This window comes from Rhodnius prolixus, unplaced genomic scaffold (assembly GCF_049639745.1).
Source record: "Rhodnius prolixus isolate KJV_2025 unplaced genomic scaffold, Rpr scaffold_4, whole genome shotgun sequence".
In the NCBI taxonomy this organism is placed as follows: domain Eukaryota; kingdom Metazoa; phylum Arthropoda; class Insecta; order Hemiptera; family Reduviidae; genus Rhodnius; species Rhodnius prolixus.
Genome location: NW_027411614.1, coordinates 18,000,084 through 18,014,499, shown reverse-complemented (window position 1 = coordinate 18,014,499; position 14,416 = coordinate 18,000,084). Strand labels below are relative to the sequence as shown.

General features: G+C 35.2%; 1 protein-coding gene across 6 annotated transcripts in view; it reads left to right on the top strand.

The window, feature by feature from the left end:
• Nucleotides 1-14,416, top strand: part of LOC141456070 (irregular chiasm C-roughest protein-like) — a 921,342-nt gene that overhangs the window by 684,850 nt on the left and 222,076 nt on the right. The window lies entirely within an intron of this gene.

Genomic DNA, 14,416 nt, shown 5'->3' with positions numbered 1-14,416 from the left:
TAAAGCCTTAAAATTTAAGTTCATTATTGTTCTTTAAATCCATGCTTTTCTCATTTATTTCGAGCCCGTACTAACATCTCTTTACTTAAATAACGTGATGGAAAAATGAAAGGAATATATTCTATTCATCCGATATCCTCATTTTAGAGTAATCAAAATATGGAATCAAATCGTGGTTAAATAAAAATTAAAAAAAATATGCGATCTTTTGGCCAAATTATTAACTACAAAATCTGTAATTTAGCTATTTATTTTAATCCTATATAATATTATATAAATGATTGTATCTTATATTAATATATATGAACAGCTGATTGTGGTTGAAACACTTCAACCGCACCTAAGCTACGGGCGGTCGAGTGTTACTGCGAAATCAAGTCGAAATATTAAGTTTTGAACTACCCGCGATGTTTGTTAGGTCATTTTGAGGTATTGGAGAGGGGGCACATTTGAACAGAATTTACATTTTCTGTTACCGAGTGCACAGACTCGTATTATTGAACCTTTTTATTTTGTTTTCTACAACTTTCAAGTCTTCTTAACAGATCTATATCAATAAACAGTTGGTACTTTACATACTACATATCTATATTCTTTTAATTTAAAAATTTTGTGTCAAATGTTAATATCTGCCCCACTGGTGGGGTAGCTTTGAACACAATATAAAATAGAAAGAAATGATATTACTTTACTCTGAATCTACCTTCTATCAGTTATTTCTCTCACTACTACATTACTTTCTCTTTTAAACCACTGAAATCTAGACCAAAAATCAAGAATGACTCAGTTCGGGATGTTGTACCCGAAGTGTAATGGGTTTAGGAAGTTTGAACAAAATAGTCGGTTTGTTGCGCTTCTTAATGTAGGTTCGGACCACTTTCCCCTTCTCTGCTTTTAGACTTTTGTAAATACTAGAATTAAAAATACGAATTCCAAATGTTAATATGGACTAACAATACTTACACCTTGTCCACTACAATCTTCACAATACACTTCCAAAGCTGCAACAAAAATTTTACTTCCACCTTACAAAATATAACATTTCCCAATTCTGACTGTACAAACAATGAAAACGAAGGGAAACTCTGCCAATTATACAACAGGTCTACCACAACTATATGGAGAAAATTACCAATCATAAATGTTTTAAATATTTGGCGAGAAATTAAAACTGTTCAAAGGGGCCCCCTGTTCAAATGTGCCCCTTCACCCCTACTTTGTGCACTCACAAATCCAAATGAGAATGTTTTAAACTATTTTTTAGACTAAGGTGCCCTGAAAACATATTTACGTTGAGAATTCGATTCCGATAGTTTTCTGTTGTATTAATTCTTTTTTCTAGAAATATAAAATTAAAATTAAAAACAAAGGAACAAAACATTATTTTGTATTTGACTGAAATATTGTTATTATAAAATAAAGATTAAATTAGTTGATGGAAGTTAGAATGAGATGTGGTTACAAATTAGAAAGGTATAATCTAAATTAATTTTGATCCTGAGTAGTTACACTATACATATTATGTACACTAACATCTTGTTTAACCTGCGCACACTGGCCAAAACTAGAGAGAGAGATCTAATGTACAAGCAGCTAGGTTAGAAAATATATGTAGCTCCTAGCTACACAGCATATTGTTGGCAGGAAGGCAAATGAAAACCCTTAGGGGATCTTAATTGGGTAATTACAGGTCGTGAAGAGCCGTGTGCTTGCATAATGTCCTACTCTGCCCTTTTCCTTGGTTTGCACATAATTCAAGATGCCGTCCTCTTCTAGACGACTACCTTACATTACATTCCACTCTCTTGATAACCCTACTGTTACCTACAACATTACTCCACTACTAGACAGTTTCTAGTAAAATAGTTTTTAATACGTTTTTATTATAACTATAAAGTTTATTTGGAGATTAATTAAATTGTGAACTAGAGAACTTTATTCTAACCTCAAAGAAAAGTCTTTAATGAAACAATGTACTTTTTAGAGTCGGTAATCTGTTTTCATCATTATTCGCGTTCTAGACATTATACTTTCCTTAAAAAAGATCTTTTCCTAATCATAAACTGATGTTAAAAGTACATATTATCCTGACTCAACTGATAATGACGCCTTACAGTGTAACCTTTTGAAATTAACTAACAAATTTTGTTGGAATAGTTATTTATGTGACTAGTGCAAAAAGTGAATTAAACAAAAAAATGTTTTTAGCTAATTCCCGGTTGATCGTGTTACCATAGTTTGAGTTACCAACAAATGAAATGTACTGTTTTGAATACGCAACATGTTCATGAAACTTTGCGATGTTCATTAATTATCTACTTTCAATTACTTTACAAAGTATTTAAATAAAAGTAACAATAATAAGTACACAATTTTTTTTTTTTTTAAAGACAAAGAAGAAAAATTTAATAAAAAACCCAGACAAGACTTAAAATAAAATAACTTAGGTTGTTTGTATCCAAAACATTACAAACTACCTAACCACAACAAAGTAATGGCTATAACTCATAAAAATTACTTTGTTTTTGCTATCGAATTCTGCAGAGAGAGAAAAACAACTAGCTGAAGTTATCCTTTATAGTCAGATAGTCGGGTGAAACTTTTTAATTCCACATTATTTATTTGTAAGGCAGTGTATTTTGCAAATAGTGGGGAGAGAGAGAAAAACAAGATTTCAAGAGAGTAGTACAGAATTGGAACTAACTTTCGCAGAAATCTTTTTAGATATATGTTGGATTCGCCACCGACACTGCAATCCTTTCTCCTCATCTAGATCCTGTTATAGCACGCCGTGCACTCCAATCACACCTAAATCTTCTCGAGCCTTGGCTGCAAAAGTGGAGAATCAAAGTGAATGAATTGAAATCTAAATACATAGTATTCACTCTAAACAAGAAAATTCTCCCTTCTCTCTCCTTCCACAATACTTCTATACCAATCACTAACCAAGTACGATATTTCGGACTACATCTTGACGATCGACTAACATGGAACACCCACTCGAGACTCAAACGAATTGACCTCAATCTGAGGTATAAAATGTTGAAAAGACTACTCGACAAACGATCAAAACTGACCCTGACGAACAAACGTTCACTATATACCGCTCTACTTGCCCCAGTATGGACGGCCACATTGGGACGACCATACATCGATTGGGATAATGTTGATTTAGCCACTGTCGTGGACCTCTGCCGCAATGTGCTGTACAACCATCTAATTGAAACCATGAGTTCCTTCTCAGTTGCAGCGGCACAACTTCAATCAAAATCATTATTAAGAAACTGCAAAAATGTACCCACATTGAGTCTAGGTGGTAAGAAATGCGGATCTCTTAAAATATTGTCTAATATCGCTAACCAAACATTGCACTGAAACTCACGCTGAAAATGCTGGCGAATTGCATGAAGATTTTCGAGCATCCTGAGTTGATAATTTTTTTGGTTGAACATTTCTTGTGAGTGTAGCTTCATCCATCCAAAAAATATGACGCGAAATTGTGGCTTTAGGTCAGCTTGATTTAAATACCAATCGGAAAAATTTCTTTGACAAAATTCTTGAGGTAATAAATCTCGTACCGTTGATAATGCAATGGGTGACGTCCATCTGCAAAGAGAGTTCTCCGTAATACGTAATGCTGCTGCAGGTCTTCGTACACTGGCGGACGGATTATCATCAAAATATTGTAATAATTGTCGCACTCCTTTCATTTCATTAAGGGGCAAGAGCTCCATCAGCACGTGACATTAAAGCAAATATGCCAGTTACTCCTTAGAGTAACGTCTTAACGTTAAAATGTGGACCTAAAGATAGTCTTTTATGGTAATCTTTTATTCGGAAATCGCACGGAATATTCATGACGGACAGCATTGCAAAAACCATACACAAACACCACATCGGCATATTCACTGTTACAATAAATGCGATACATAAATGATGCGAACTTTGTAAAAGCGTCGAAACTGATAAATGTTATTGAGAAAGTGTTATTATTTAGAAAGTCCGCAGTGCAAATTCCAGATGGTATTATTCCGTAAAATGTCAATATTGGTATGTGCAGTTAGAGACACAAGGTGATTTTAGCAGTTATACAATCAATTTGTCATTCGTTCTAAAATCTTTAGACGTGAATATCTCATAAACAAAGCGTTAACGGGCATACCTTTAGAGGAAGATTTTTTCTTGTTTTGAGGTCCTAAATTCGTACTCTCAGTTAGGACACTTAACTCTGAAACACCCTGTAAAAAAAAAGTAAAAATTGTTTCTTATTTCTCCAGTTATAAAGTGGGGGCTCCAACGATGTTCTTGTGTCCCCTTTTCCCTTTTGTGTCAACTTGTACATCCATGGAGTAATTGTTCTGCTAAGATATATATTTATAAAAAGTTCGCTGACGGCAATAACCTGGTTACCATTTTAACCATTAAGTAACCAGGTATTAGTAAACCAAATAGCGAAAAACGGTCAACCCCCTCTTAACAGCACTTTACCGATAAGTTGATGAATTGCTTCTTGTCGTGGCCAGCTGAATGTTGAAGATTCCTTTTTTTTTAAATTGCTGCGAACGTCCTGCGCTTGCGCTTAGTGAATCATGAAACTTAACGCCAACAGTTACTAAAAAATCTTTCTTATTAATTTGTATAAGCTTTCAAAAAGTTATCTCTGAGCTGAGTTAAATACGAATCGATTCACAAGGGTAGTTTCCATCTTATGAACCGTTATATGAATGAAAACAAATTCATTGGCAACTTTCATGCGTGCTGCCAAAAAATAATTGGGTTAGTTTACGATAACTCACGTTTTAGATTTGAATCAGCAAACATTGACTGTATTCTACGCCATGTAAAACATTATGAATATTATAGTATTGTTTTTGTTTATTTTTATTAAATTTGCTTTGTGCTCTACGAAGATAAACACCTGTAAACACCTTTCTTTCTATTTTATTTAATATTATCATCAAAAGTGTAATCTAGCAGATTATCACATCTTTTGTACGCATCAGTTTTACCTAATTTACAATCTTTTTCTTCACAATTAATTTTTGTAGTGAGCTTTCGTTTTAAACAAAGGCTATTGAACCATTGTGTTCAAAGCGGATTTTGTTTTTACTAGTAAGCTTATAAGAGCTTATATACAAAATTGTTACTAGGGAGAGGCTGTATTCGCCACATCCACAGGGATCAATCAACTCAGATGATCTGCGTAGGTCCTGTCAAGTTAGTCAATGTATAACCATGTGGGTTTTGGGAAACCTCAAACAAGCCCACACCCAGCTGTATTCAAGTTGTATTGCGACTTGTGCCAATGGATATAGTAGGTAGATAGTAATACCTTCTAGTCTAGATATATTCTGTTTGGGATGGCTGAGTGACCTGCTTCGGCGAACCTTGCGTAACTATACCCTGCTTTGGAATGAAAGGGGTGTTTAGGCATGAGAAAAACGTTATCTGCCGGCTTTGATCTCTTCCTAAAGCTTTACTTTTACTAGGTTTATGGCTGGATGGTTATACTCACACCCAGAGTTAAAGTGCAAGAGGGTTTATCACCAGGGAACGGCTAACTCCATGCTCGCCTAGGGAGCCAAGTGGTTATCACAGTAGGGAAGCGAGTACAACCATCCAAGTATCTTCCCAATTTCTTCATTTAGAAATATCTGGGGCTAGAGTTATGAAAAGATGTCTGTTGGAACCAGGAGATATTACCACCAATCTGCAGCCCCTCACACTTCCTAGAACTTCATTGGAGTGGCTGGTCCCCTTAGGAATGCTATCCTTACAACATTTTAGGGGCACCGTTAGTTGTAACTGGAAGTGATAATCCCTGATTACCGACTCCAAGCTTTACCTGAAGTTTTGCTGAAGAGCTTAGGATAGTTACCAGGTGTTAAAGAGGATCCTCTGTGAATCCTCTGTGCAAGAAAGGCATTGGAAGCGAAGCTTGAATTGGAATCAATAAATAGTTATCGATAAGTGCTGGCCGAAACCACTCTTTCATACACTTCTGTAGCAAACCTGGGTGAGTAACCTCCCAGTTGTAGTGAGTAGTCTACCCACTGAGTAGTTCCTGTCGACAGTCCTTGATAACATTCATCGACGTTCATTTAAAAACGTTCCCGATTATACCCTCGTACTTTACAGTCAAGTATTTATAATTAGGCATAAATTGAGCTCATGATTTACTGAAATTATTGGGATAGTAGAATGATGAGGAACCAAGTACATACTATGATTTATGGTGGAGTTAGTTGTGAATGAACGACTTCTTGAACTGATAATCAAGGATATGTCTGCTAGAACGACACAACTTAAAAAGAGATGTCATTTGAATTTTAAAGCTTACACTTTCGACAAAGTCAGTTAAACTAACATTTTATCCGGAACTAGTTACAATAGCAACTCCAAATTTAGAGAGAATTGGTTGGTGAATCCTCCATGAAGTTGTTCTCTTTTCTTCGTTAGCCGTTTTTTGTTGATAATATAACAGAGTTCATGGGCCTCTAACTTTCTCTTGTTTAGATGAGTGGTTTTTCTGTTTTTGCCCAAACACCATTAGCATCTCTTTGGGAGATAATGCATCAACTGGAAGTGACATGTTAATACATCAGTTTTCTTCTTATTTCTCGTGGTTGGTAGCAAAATGAATTTCTTTAACCTTTGTGGGTTCACTGGCTGAAAAACATAACTTTTCTTGTTTTAATTAAAAAAAAAAAAAAAAAAAAATTGGGGTTGAACTGCAATTTTAAGTGCTTCTTTGGACGTCCACTTCATTACATTAAAACGTTTCGTCGCCTTGGCGAAATTTTTGAAATACATTAGGAGATCAAGGCCTTAGCCCTAATTTAAAAATTATATATGAATTTTTTCCTTGTACTGATCTGGTGCGCTACCTTGGGCTCTACATAGACAGCAGACTCACGTGGAACCAACACACTAGACTTAAAAGACAAGCAATAACGAAACGTGCGAAACTGCTTTACAGACTATTTGGACGACGCTCTAAATTGCCCATAGAACTCAAACGATTACTATACAATACTATCCTCAAACCTATGTGGACTTACGGCAAGAGCTGTAGGGTTCAGCCAAACCTACAAACATACGGACAATACAAACATTTCAATCAAAACTCCTCCGACAGATAGCTGACGCACCTTTCTACGGTGACTAACCTCACCCTTCACACCGACTTCAACATTCCCTTCATAGACCAACTCGCCAAGACTAAATATCGAAAATTCCATACTGCTCTCTCTACTTGCTCAAATCCTCTTGTACAGTCTCTCGCTTCCTCTGACATCCCTAACAATTCTCCTTGACGACTGAATCGCCAGTGGCCCCGCGACTTTCTTACTGTCTGAAGAACTAAACGTAATTATTCTCCGATCTCTCCTCTCTCCTACTCATATTCTCCTCTTCACATTCCCCTCTCTATATAGAGAGTGCTGTCGTTGGGTAGCTTCTCTCCTCCTGCTCTTCCCGCATCAGTTAATCTCATTCACCTCCTATTTACTTATTTATACATTTATACAGATTGTAAATTAAAAAATATATTAAAATTAGTTAATGAAGTGATGTGGTTATATTTTTGAATCTTTCCGAATTTCTTTGACCGATTTAGTACCTAAGTTTTGCGGCTTCCATTGAAACTGGCTCACTTTCTATAATTAGACCATCTACTTTCTGAGATTTTAACTAACGCTAACAGTTCTCTGTTTATTTGAAATCATTTATAGATCCCACCCATAAACTAAACTAAGCCAAGTATAAATCAATTACCAATAGTTTGTATATTATTGAAACTTCTCCATCCATCCGTTCATTTGGATTATAAAGTTTGATTGATGTAGGTCAACTAAACATTATATCAGACTTGGGGGCTTTATCGTTACAATTAGAAAGTTAGATTAGATCTCTACAGAAGTATAAACAATGGTTCTAACCATTACGTTTTTGTTGTAAACGCCTAAACTTGAAACATTAGACCTTTTTTATTTATGACTGGAGTTGGTTGGTTACACAATGATGGGTTAAATTGTTGATTTTATCTTTTTCAATCTAAAATGTTTCGAAATTTCATTCACTTTTACAATTTATGCGATAAAGAGCTGTGGATACACTAATTCCACATAATTTACTACGTCTACAGTACTGAGTTGCTATGCAAAATTTAGAGGATCCTATCGCACAGAATATTTAATTTATCGATTTAACCATTGAATGATGACTTTTTTAACTGCCGGCATCGAATTTACGTGGAGAGTCTGGGTTAATGGTTTATCACCTGGGCCTGATCATAAGTGTCCTGATGAAAGTAGAACTCAATAGATCTATTTTTGGTCGTAGGACATGAAACCCGTTAATAAACGAAGACAATACAATTTTGATGGAGTATATTTCCGTTGTACGGATGCAACAACTCTGCATTAGTAAAAGAGAGTAGGAATCCTACTCTAATGCTGCATCAGGGTGCAGAAATGTGAGTATAAATTATTGAAAACGCGTAACCTGAAACATTTGGGTGTATTTTACTTTGGTTTGCTGTGTGTGGGAAAGGGTTGCACAATGAAGGCTCAGAAATACGCAATATCTACAATCTGCATTTTTTTTTTTTTTTTGTAATTTTTACTGATCTAAAATTTATCTAATCTAACTTTTTGATCTAACCATAAAGTATTTAGTCTGCGTCTTGTGCAGGCTAAGATGCCTATGTCATTATTGAAACATTTAGAAATATGTATAGTATATAACATAGAAATAGAAAAATACTTTTAAGATTTCAATCAAAATTTGGCTATTAATTTGGCTTAACCAAATTTTAAAAATCTACCAAAATTCTTTTTTATCAATTCATAATTTATTTATTTATTTTAAGCTTACGCCGGCGAAGACACACTAGCCGTTTCCTATCTGGCAGTCCAATAAAAAGTAGAGCTTCTTTTCCACTTAGAGAAAGTGGCGTCAACTTATTTGTTAAGCTGTGGACATACTTCAAGGTGTCCACCGTCCATTATATCTTCATTCTCACAAAGAGGCAAATTTGCCATTAACTCTTTTCGCGGCGTCTGGTGGAACTCGCGTAGTTAGTTGGGATTTCCATTTTTCTCTCCTCTCTGCTTCTCTCGTTCCTCTTTGAAAAACTACTTCCTGGCACTTTCGCTAAAACCCACGCTGGTAAGTTATTGGATCATTGGTAGTGATAGCCTTTGCCAGTCTGTCCACCAATTCATTCCCAGCTATCCCAAAGAGGTCGGGTATCCACTGGTACACAATCTCCCAGCCTGTCCTAAGTAACTCATCTACTTGCTGCTTAGTTGGAACCGTATTTGATGAACCTAGAGCCACTAGCGAATCAATAAAGAAAACAATTTTATTTAATGATGATGTCAATGATCAACAACCTTTTTTAATGCTTCTACTCTAATCTCTAATCTTAATCTCGGAGTCACGGCTTACTGAGACATTGTCTTCGAGATGATCCGGGCATTTGTACCCAGCATCTGCTGTACCTTTTACCCTGTTAGCTGAACCATCCGTATACACTTTGTTCCATTTGTCTTCCACCTGTCTTCTGATTCTTTGTTCGTTGCAACTCTGCAGCTGGTGCGCAGGAATTTATGCTTTGCTCGTTTTTCCAAGCCTATTTGGAGGGAATTATTTGGTCGACATAAATGTAAATCAGTTATTCTGCACTTAAGAAACTTTTCGCTCTTCGTCCAATCAAACTCGTTCTTGTCTCTTAGTAGCGCAGCATTCTGCAGAATGGTTGTTCTTGGGAGCTCAGTCTTTGTGCGGCTTATCGGTAGCTTTCCCAATGACGGAAGTCGGTAGTCTCTTCAGCTTTACTACAAATTTTATAGCATTAAATTCAGTTCTTATAGCTAGTGGCTCGATCCCAACATGAATTTATATTGCAGTCATGTTAGTAGCACCTGTGATAACCCTGAGTGCCTTGTTTTGTACTTTATTCAGGGTATTATTTAGGTGGTGATATCAGATCGCTTCCACGTAGTGCCCACTGGTAACATCCAATTTCCTATTTATAGGAAATTCCGCGGCCTATAAATATAATAATTTAAATCGAAATGTTTGTTTAAGATATTTAGTACTGCAAATATTTCACATCTTCTTAAAATATAAAACAGGTATAATTTTAATACAGTGCCTGATATGCGGCAAGCGGTATATTTGAAAATTAATTGGCCCGTTTTAATCTGCGACGTTAATCCGGTGACTGCTTAATTAAGTAATTCCTCCTAGCCCATCACTGTGTAGAAAAGTTACGAGATTAATTAAACAGAATCCGCCTTGCATTCTGTTCAGTTGTCCCCGGTGACCTGAGTTATTCTCCCAAAAATGTTTAGGCGTACCATCTCTCTTGTTCTCCCCTCCCATCGCTCACTCTTTCGGGATGGTGACGATAACGGTATTTTTGAATTGTTTAGACAAGAGTATTTCTTCTGGTAGGATGTTTGTTAGGAATGCCATAATTAAATGAGAAAATTACTTTGAAAATCACGTAGATAAAGTAATAAAAATATTTTTAATGTCTCAGTTATTCAAGCTCTTAAATCATTTGCATAAAATCATGCTGTTTTCACTAAAATATTTTTAGATATTTATTAAATTACAGTACGGTAATATTTTTAATGAAAGGGCTTCTTCACCACTCTTAAAAACATCGTTATTTGAGAAGGTTGTTTGTAGTAGAGATTACTTAGAGTTGCTGATAGGGTAAGCAAGAAACCTGAAGTAGAGTATCAAGTAAATAATCAACTTTATAAACAAAATTTGTAATTAATCATAAATTGGAAATACTTTGTATCGATTCCTCTTTATCATTAAGGAACGAACATTTGGTAGAATATAGAACAGAATAACGAGCAGGAAAGATTCCTACTTATAGCCACTTCACAATTTTTGTTGGACCTCAAAATATTTTTTTATCTCCACAATTAATTAATGAAATTGATATTAGATTTGAAATTATTATGCTAATTTTACAATGATATAGAAAAAATAAAACAAATTAGACAGTGTAAGTGTTACTAGTTAGCTGGTATTCCCGTAAGTAGTCGAATGCTCTGTGGAATTGATAGAACACTGCCTCCTTGAGGTTGCTTTCTTAATTTGCTTACATTCCTTCAAAAGTTTACAACCTTTACTGATTTCTGAGCTTACTTACTTACGCCTTCAGTTACTATACCCTTGATTTCATTGAAATGTGGAAGTTAACGGAAGTATTGTTTAAATGAAATCTGATACATAACAGATTAAAACTGTCCGGTAGGACAGTTGTATAAGGGTTGATCGTCAAAAACTGCACGAAAAAGCGTAACGTTGAAAAACACCCAACTTTGACAATTTTTTTCTCTTTTTCTACAAAAGATAAAATTCCCAAATTTTCTTTAAAATATGGGGCAAACCCTCCTTTATAGCTGTAATTTTTTTGCAACAACCCACATCTAATAGGTATCGAGAAAAAAGTTGCCAAAAATGAGCAAAAACGGCATTTTCAGAAAATGTTCTTGTTCTTGTTCTTCTTGTTGTTGTTCTTCTTGTTGTTACCTTTTTTGTAAACAACGTAGCGCCTAAACGCGTGAACCAATTTTCATGAATGAGGTGTCATTCGATTCGGAATTTTATGTAGATGTGCCTTTTGGGGGTCTCGACGCTGTACATCGAATGGGCGCGGAGTTAGCCCCCTTTATGTAAGGCCCCCTCCAAAATTATTATTACTAATTACTCTGTAAATCTCGGCCCGATTTTGATAAAATTTGGTAGGATGATAGGGTTAGGGCTCCCCTACGTAATATTAAAGCGGCGATCTGCTCTTACACTTATTAAGGGGAAGTATAGCAATCATTTCAAATTATCGACACGTGAACCGATTTTCATGAATGAAGTGTCATTCGAATCGAAATTTTGTACAGATTTGCACTTTGAAAGTCTCGATGCTGTGCCTTATAAGGAGAGGAGTTTGCCTCACCCAAATAAGGCCCTTTCTAAAACTATTACCAATATTTCTATAACCCTTAGTCCGATTTTGATAAAATTTAGCACGAAGAAGCGGTTAAAGCTCCTCTACGTGGCTGTGAAGTGCCATCATGCTCTTACTCCTACCAAGAGGAAGTACTGCAATCGTTAAAATAATCAATGAGTGAACCGATTTACATCAATGAATTGCCGTTCGATTCAAAATCTTTGTCTGTATTCGCAGTTTATTTTTCTTACTCCTCTTAAAAGGAAGTACTGAAATCGCAGTTTAATTTTTCTATTTACGTACAAATACCTTCCTATTTTATTCAAAACGCTTTTTCAAAAAAATTGTTATTGAGGATGGTTTGTGGACCGCAACTATAATCATTCTTTAAAAAGATCTCTTCAGTGGTAGTTACGGTTCCGACTTAACACCTTATCAGGTTATAATGATAGTATTGCTTATTCCAAATTTTAAAAAAATCTGTAAAGCAGATATGTAACTTTGTAAAATAGACAAAAAGGAAAATCTATCCAAAAAGTACAAAAATCTCCTTAACAAAAACTTACAGTTTAAAATGTTAAGTATAAGGGTTGATTAAACGCCAAAAGGTACACAAATCAGAAGTACCCAACATTTCATTAATACTTCATTGATATTATTTAAGTAATTTTACTGCATTAATTTTCATTAACATTTTTTAGAATTATTAGATGTCACAGACCCTTATGCTGGCCACTTCATTTATAATATTTTTTTGTTATAATTGTTATAAAATGTATATTATATCTTCGTTATTAAATAGGTACTTTATTTTAACTCTATTCCAAATTATTCTTATGATTTCTCTTTAATGTGCCCTTTATTCTGACACATATTCATGCTTGTTAAAGTAGAAAAAGACAAAGTTAGAGTCGGCTACTGTTTAAAAAATTTGAATCACGGAGGATCTAAAACAATATTTCAGTCTTGAATTCGTCTCACCGAAATATTCGTGAGCACAGATAACACACAGTTACTAACAAGTAGATTATTCAACAATAATTATTCATTTCTCAATTGTAATTTTAATTTAGTCCCCCTAATTTTACTTATAGTAAAATGCTGGAATAATTAGCTGTCCTAAAAAGTATGCAAATTTTATTAAAATGCATATATATAGATAAAAAGATATTACAGTCAATCAATTTAAGTTAAATGGTGTGCTACTTGAACAAATATGTATATTGTAGATGAAAATGGCCAGCATAAGGGTCTGTGACATCTAATAATTCTAAAAAATGTTAATGAAAATTAATGCAGTAAAATTACTTAAATAATATCAATGAAGTATTAATGAAATGTTGGGTACTTCTGATTTGTGTACCTTTTGGCGTTTAATCAACCCTTATACTTAACATTTTAAACTGTAAGTTTTTGTTAAGGAGATAGAAATAATTATTTAATACAGAATTTAATTTACATAATATTTTACTCTTTAATATGAAGTTTGGAAATGAGGTTTTCCATATGCAAGAGAAAATTATTTGTGGAAACTTAATTTCGTTCAAAGTGCTGCAGATCTTCTGCTTCCAAGAACTGAACTTTCGTTTAAATACTTCTTGCCGTAGAACTCCAAGGTCTTCAATAACCTTCGGAGCTACTCATTAGAACCCCTGAGATTTCAGGTGAAGAAATTATCTTGCTAGGATGTTCAACTGAGAACATGGCAGCCTCCCAGTTCATTTATGAAATACTGGCTCCACGTGGGCGCTCATATCCTCAAATTACTGAGGAAATATTCAGCAGTTTTGACGTGTGAGGACGATTGTCAGTACTTCATCCTCGGAGGGTTGTTTTTCTTGTTGACTGGATGCTGCTATAATAGCAGCTTGCAGTAATCCCAAGCCCAACGAAATCCCTTTTCCAATAGGTTCTAAACCATATCGGAATTTCAGGTTATTTTAAAGCAGTTTGGCAGAAAAAGGCTGGTTTGTGTTATTCCTGCAGCCAGTAGTAACTCCATCCTGAACTCAGCGCATAGCTTGCTTAAGAATACTCTCTTAAGGCGCTCATTTAGGCCTGTTGATTGGGGAAATGCATTGGGGAGATTATCTGATGTTCTCCATTCATGGAAATCTTCTCAGATCTGTCGAAATTACTTCTTTCCGTTCAATAACTGGCCATTCTGCCTACAGGCTGAACTAGGGTGCTAACCCAGGCATCTGCCCCCTGTGTCACGTCGTCCCAATGGATGCTCACTAGCTCTACCCATGTAATCGGTGGCTGCAGAGAACACTACGACTACGATAATCTAAAGCAGCTATCCTTTACAAGGACTTGCGGCGCCCAATATCTAACTTGCCAAAGGTGGATATTGGATTTTAAACAAAAAGAACAAAATAAATAAATACTATTACCACAAGTATTACAAAGTGTATAAGATAGAGGGAATAATAT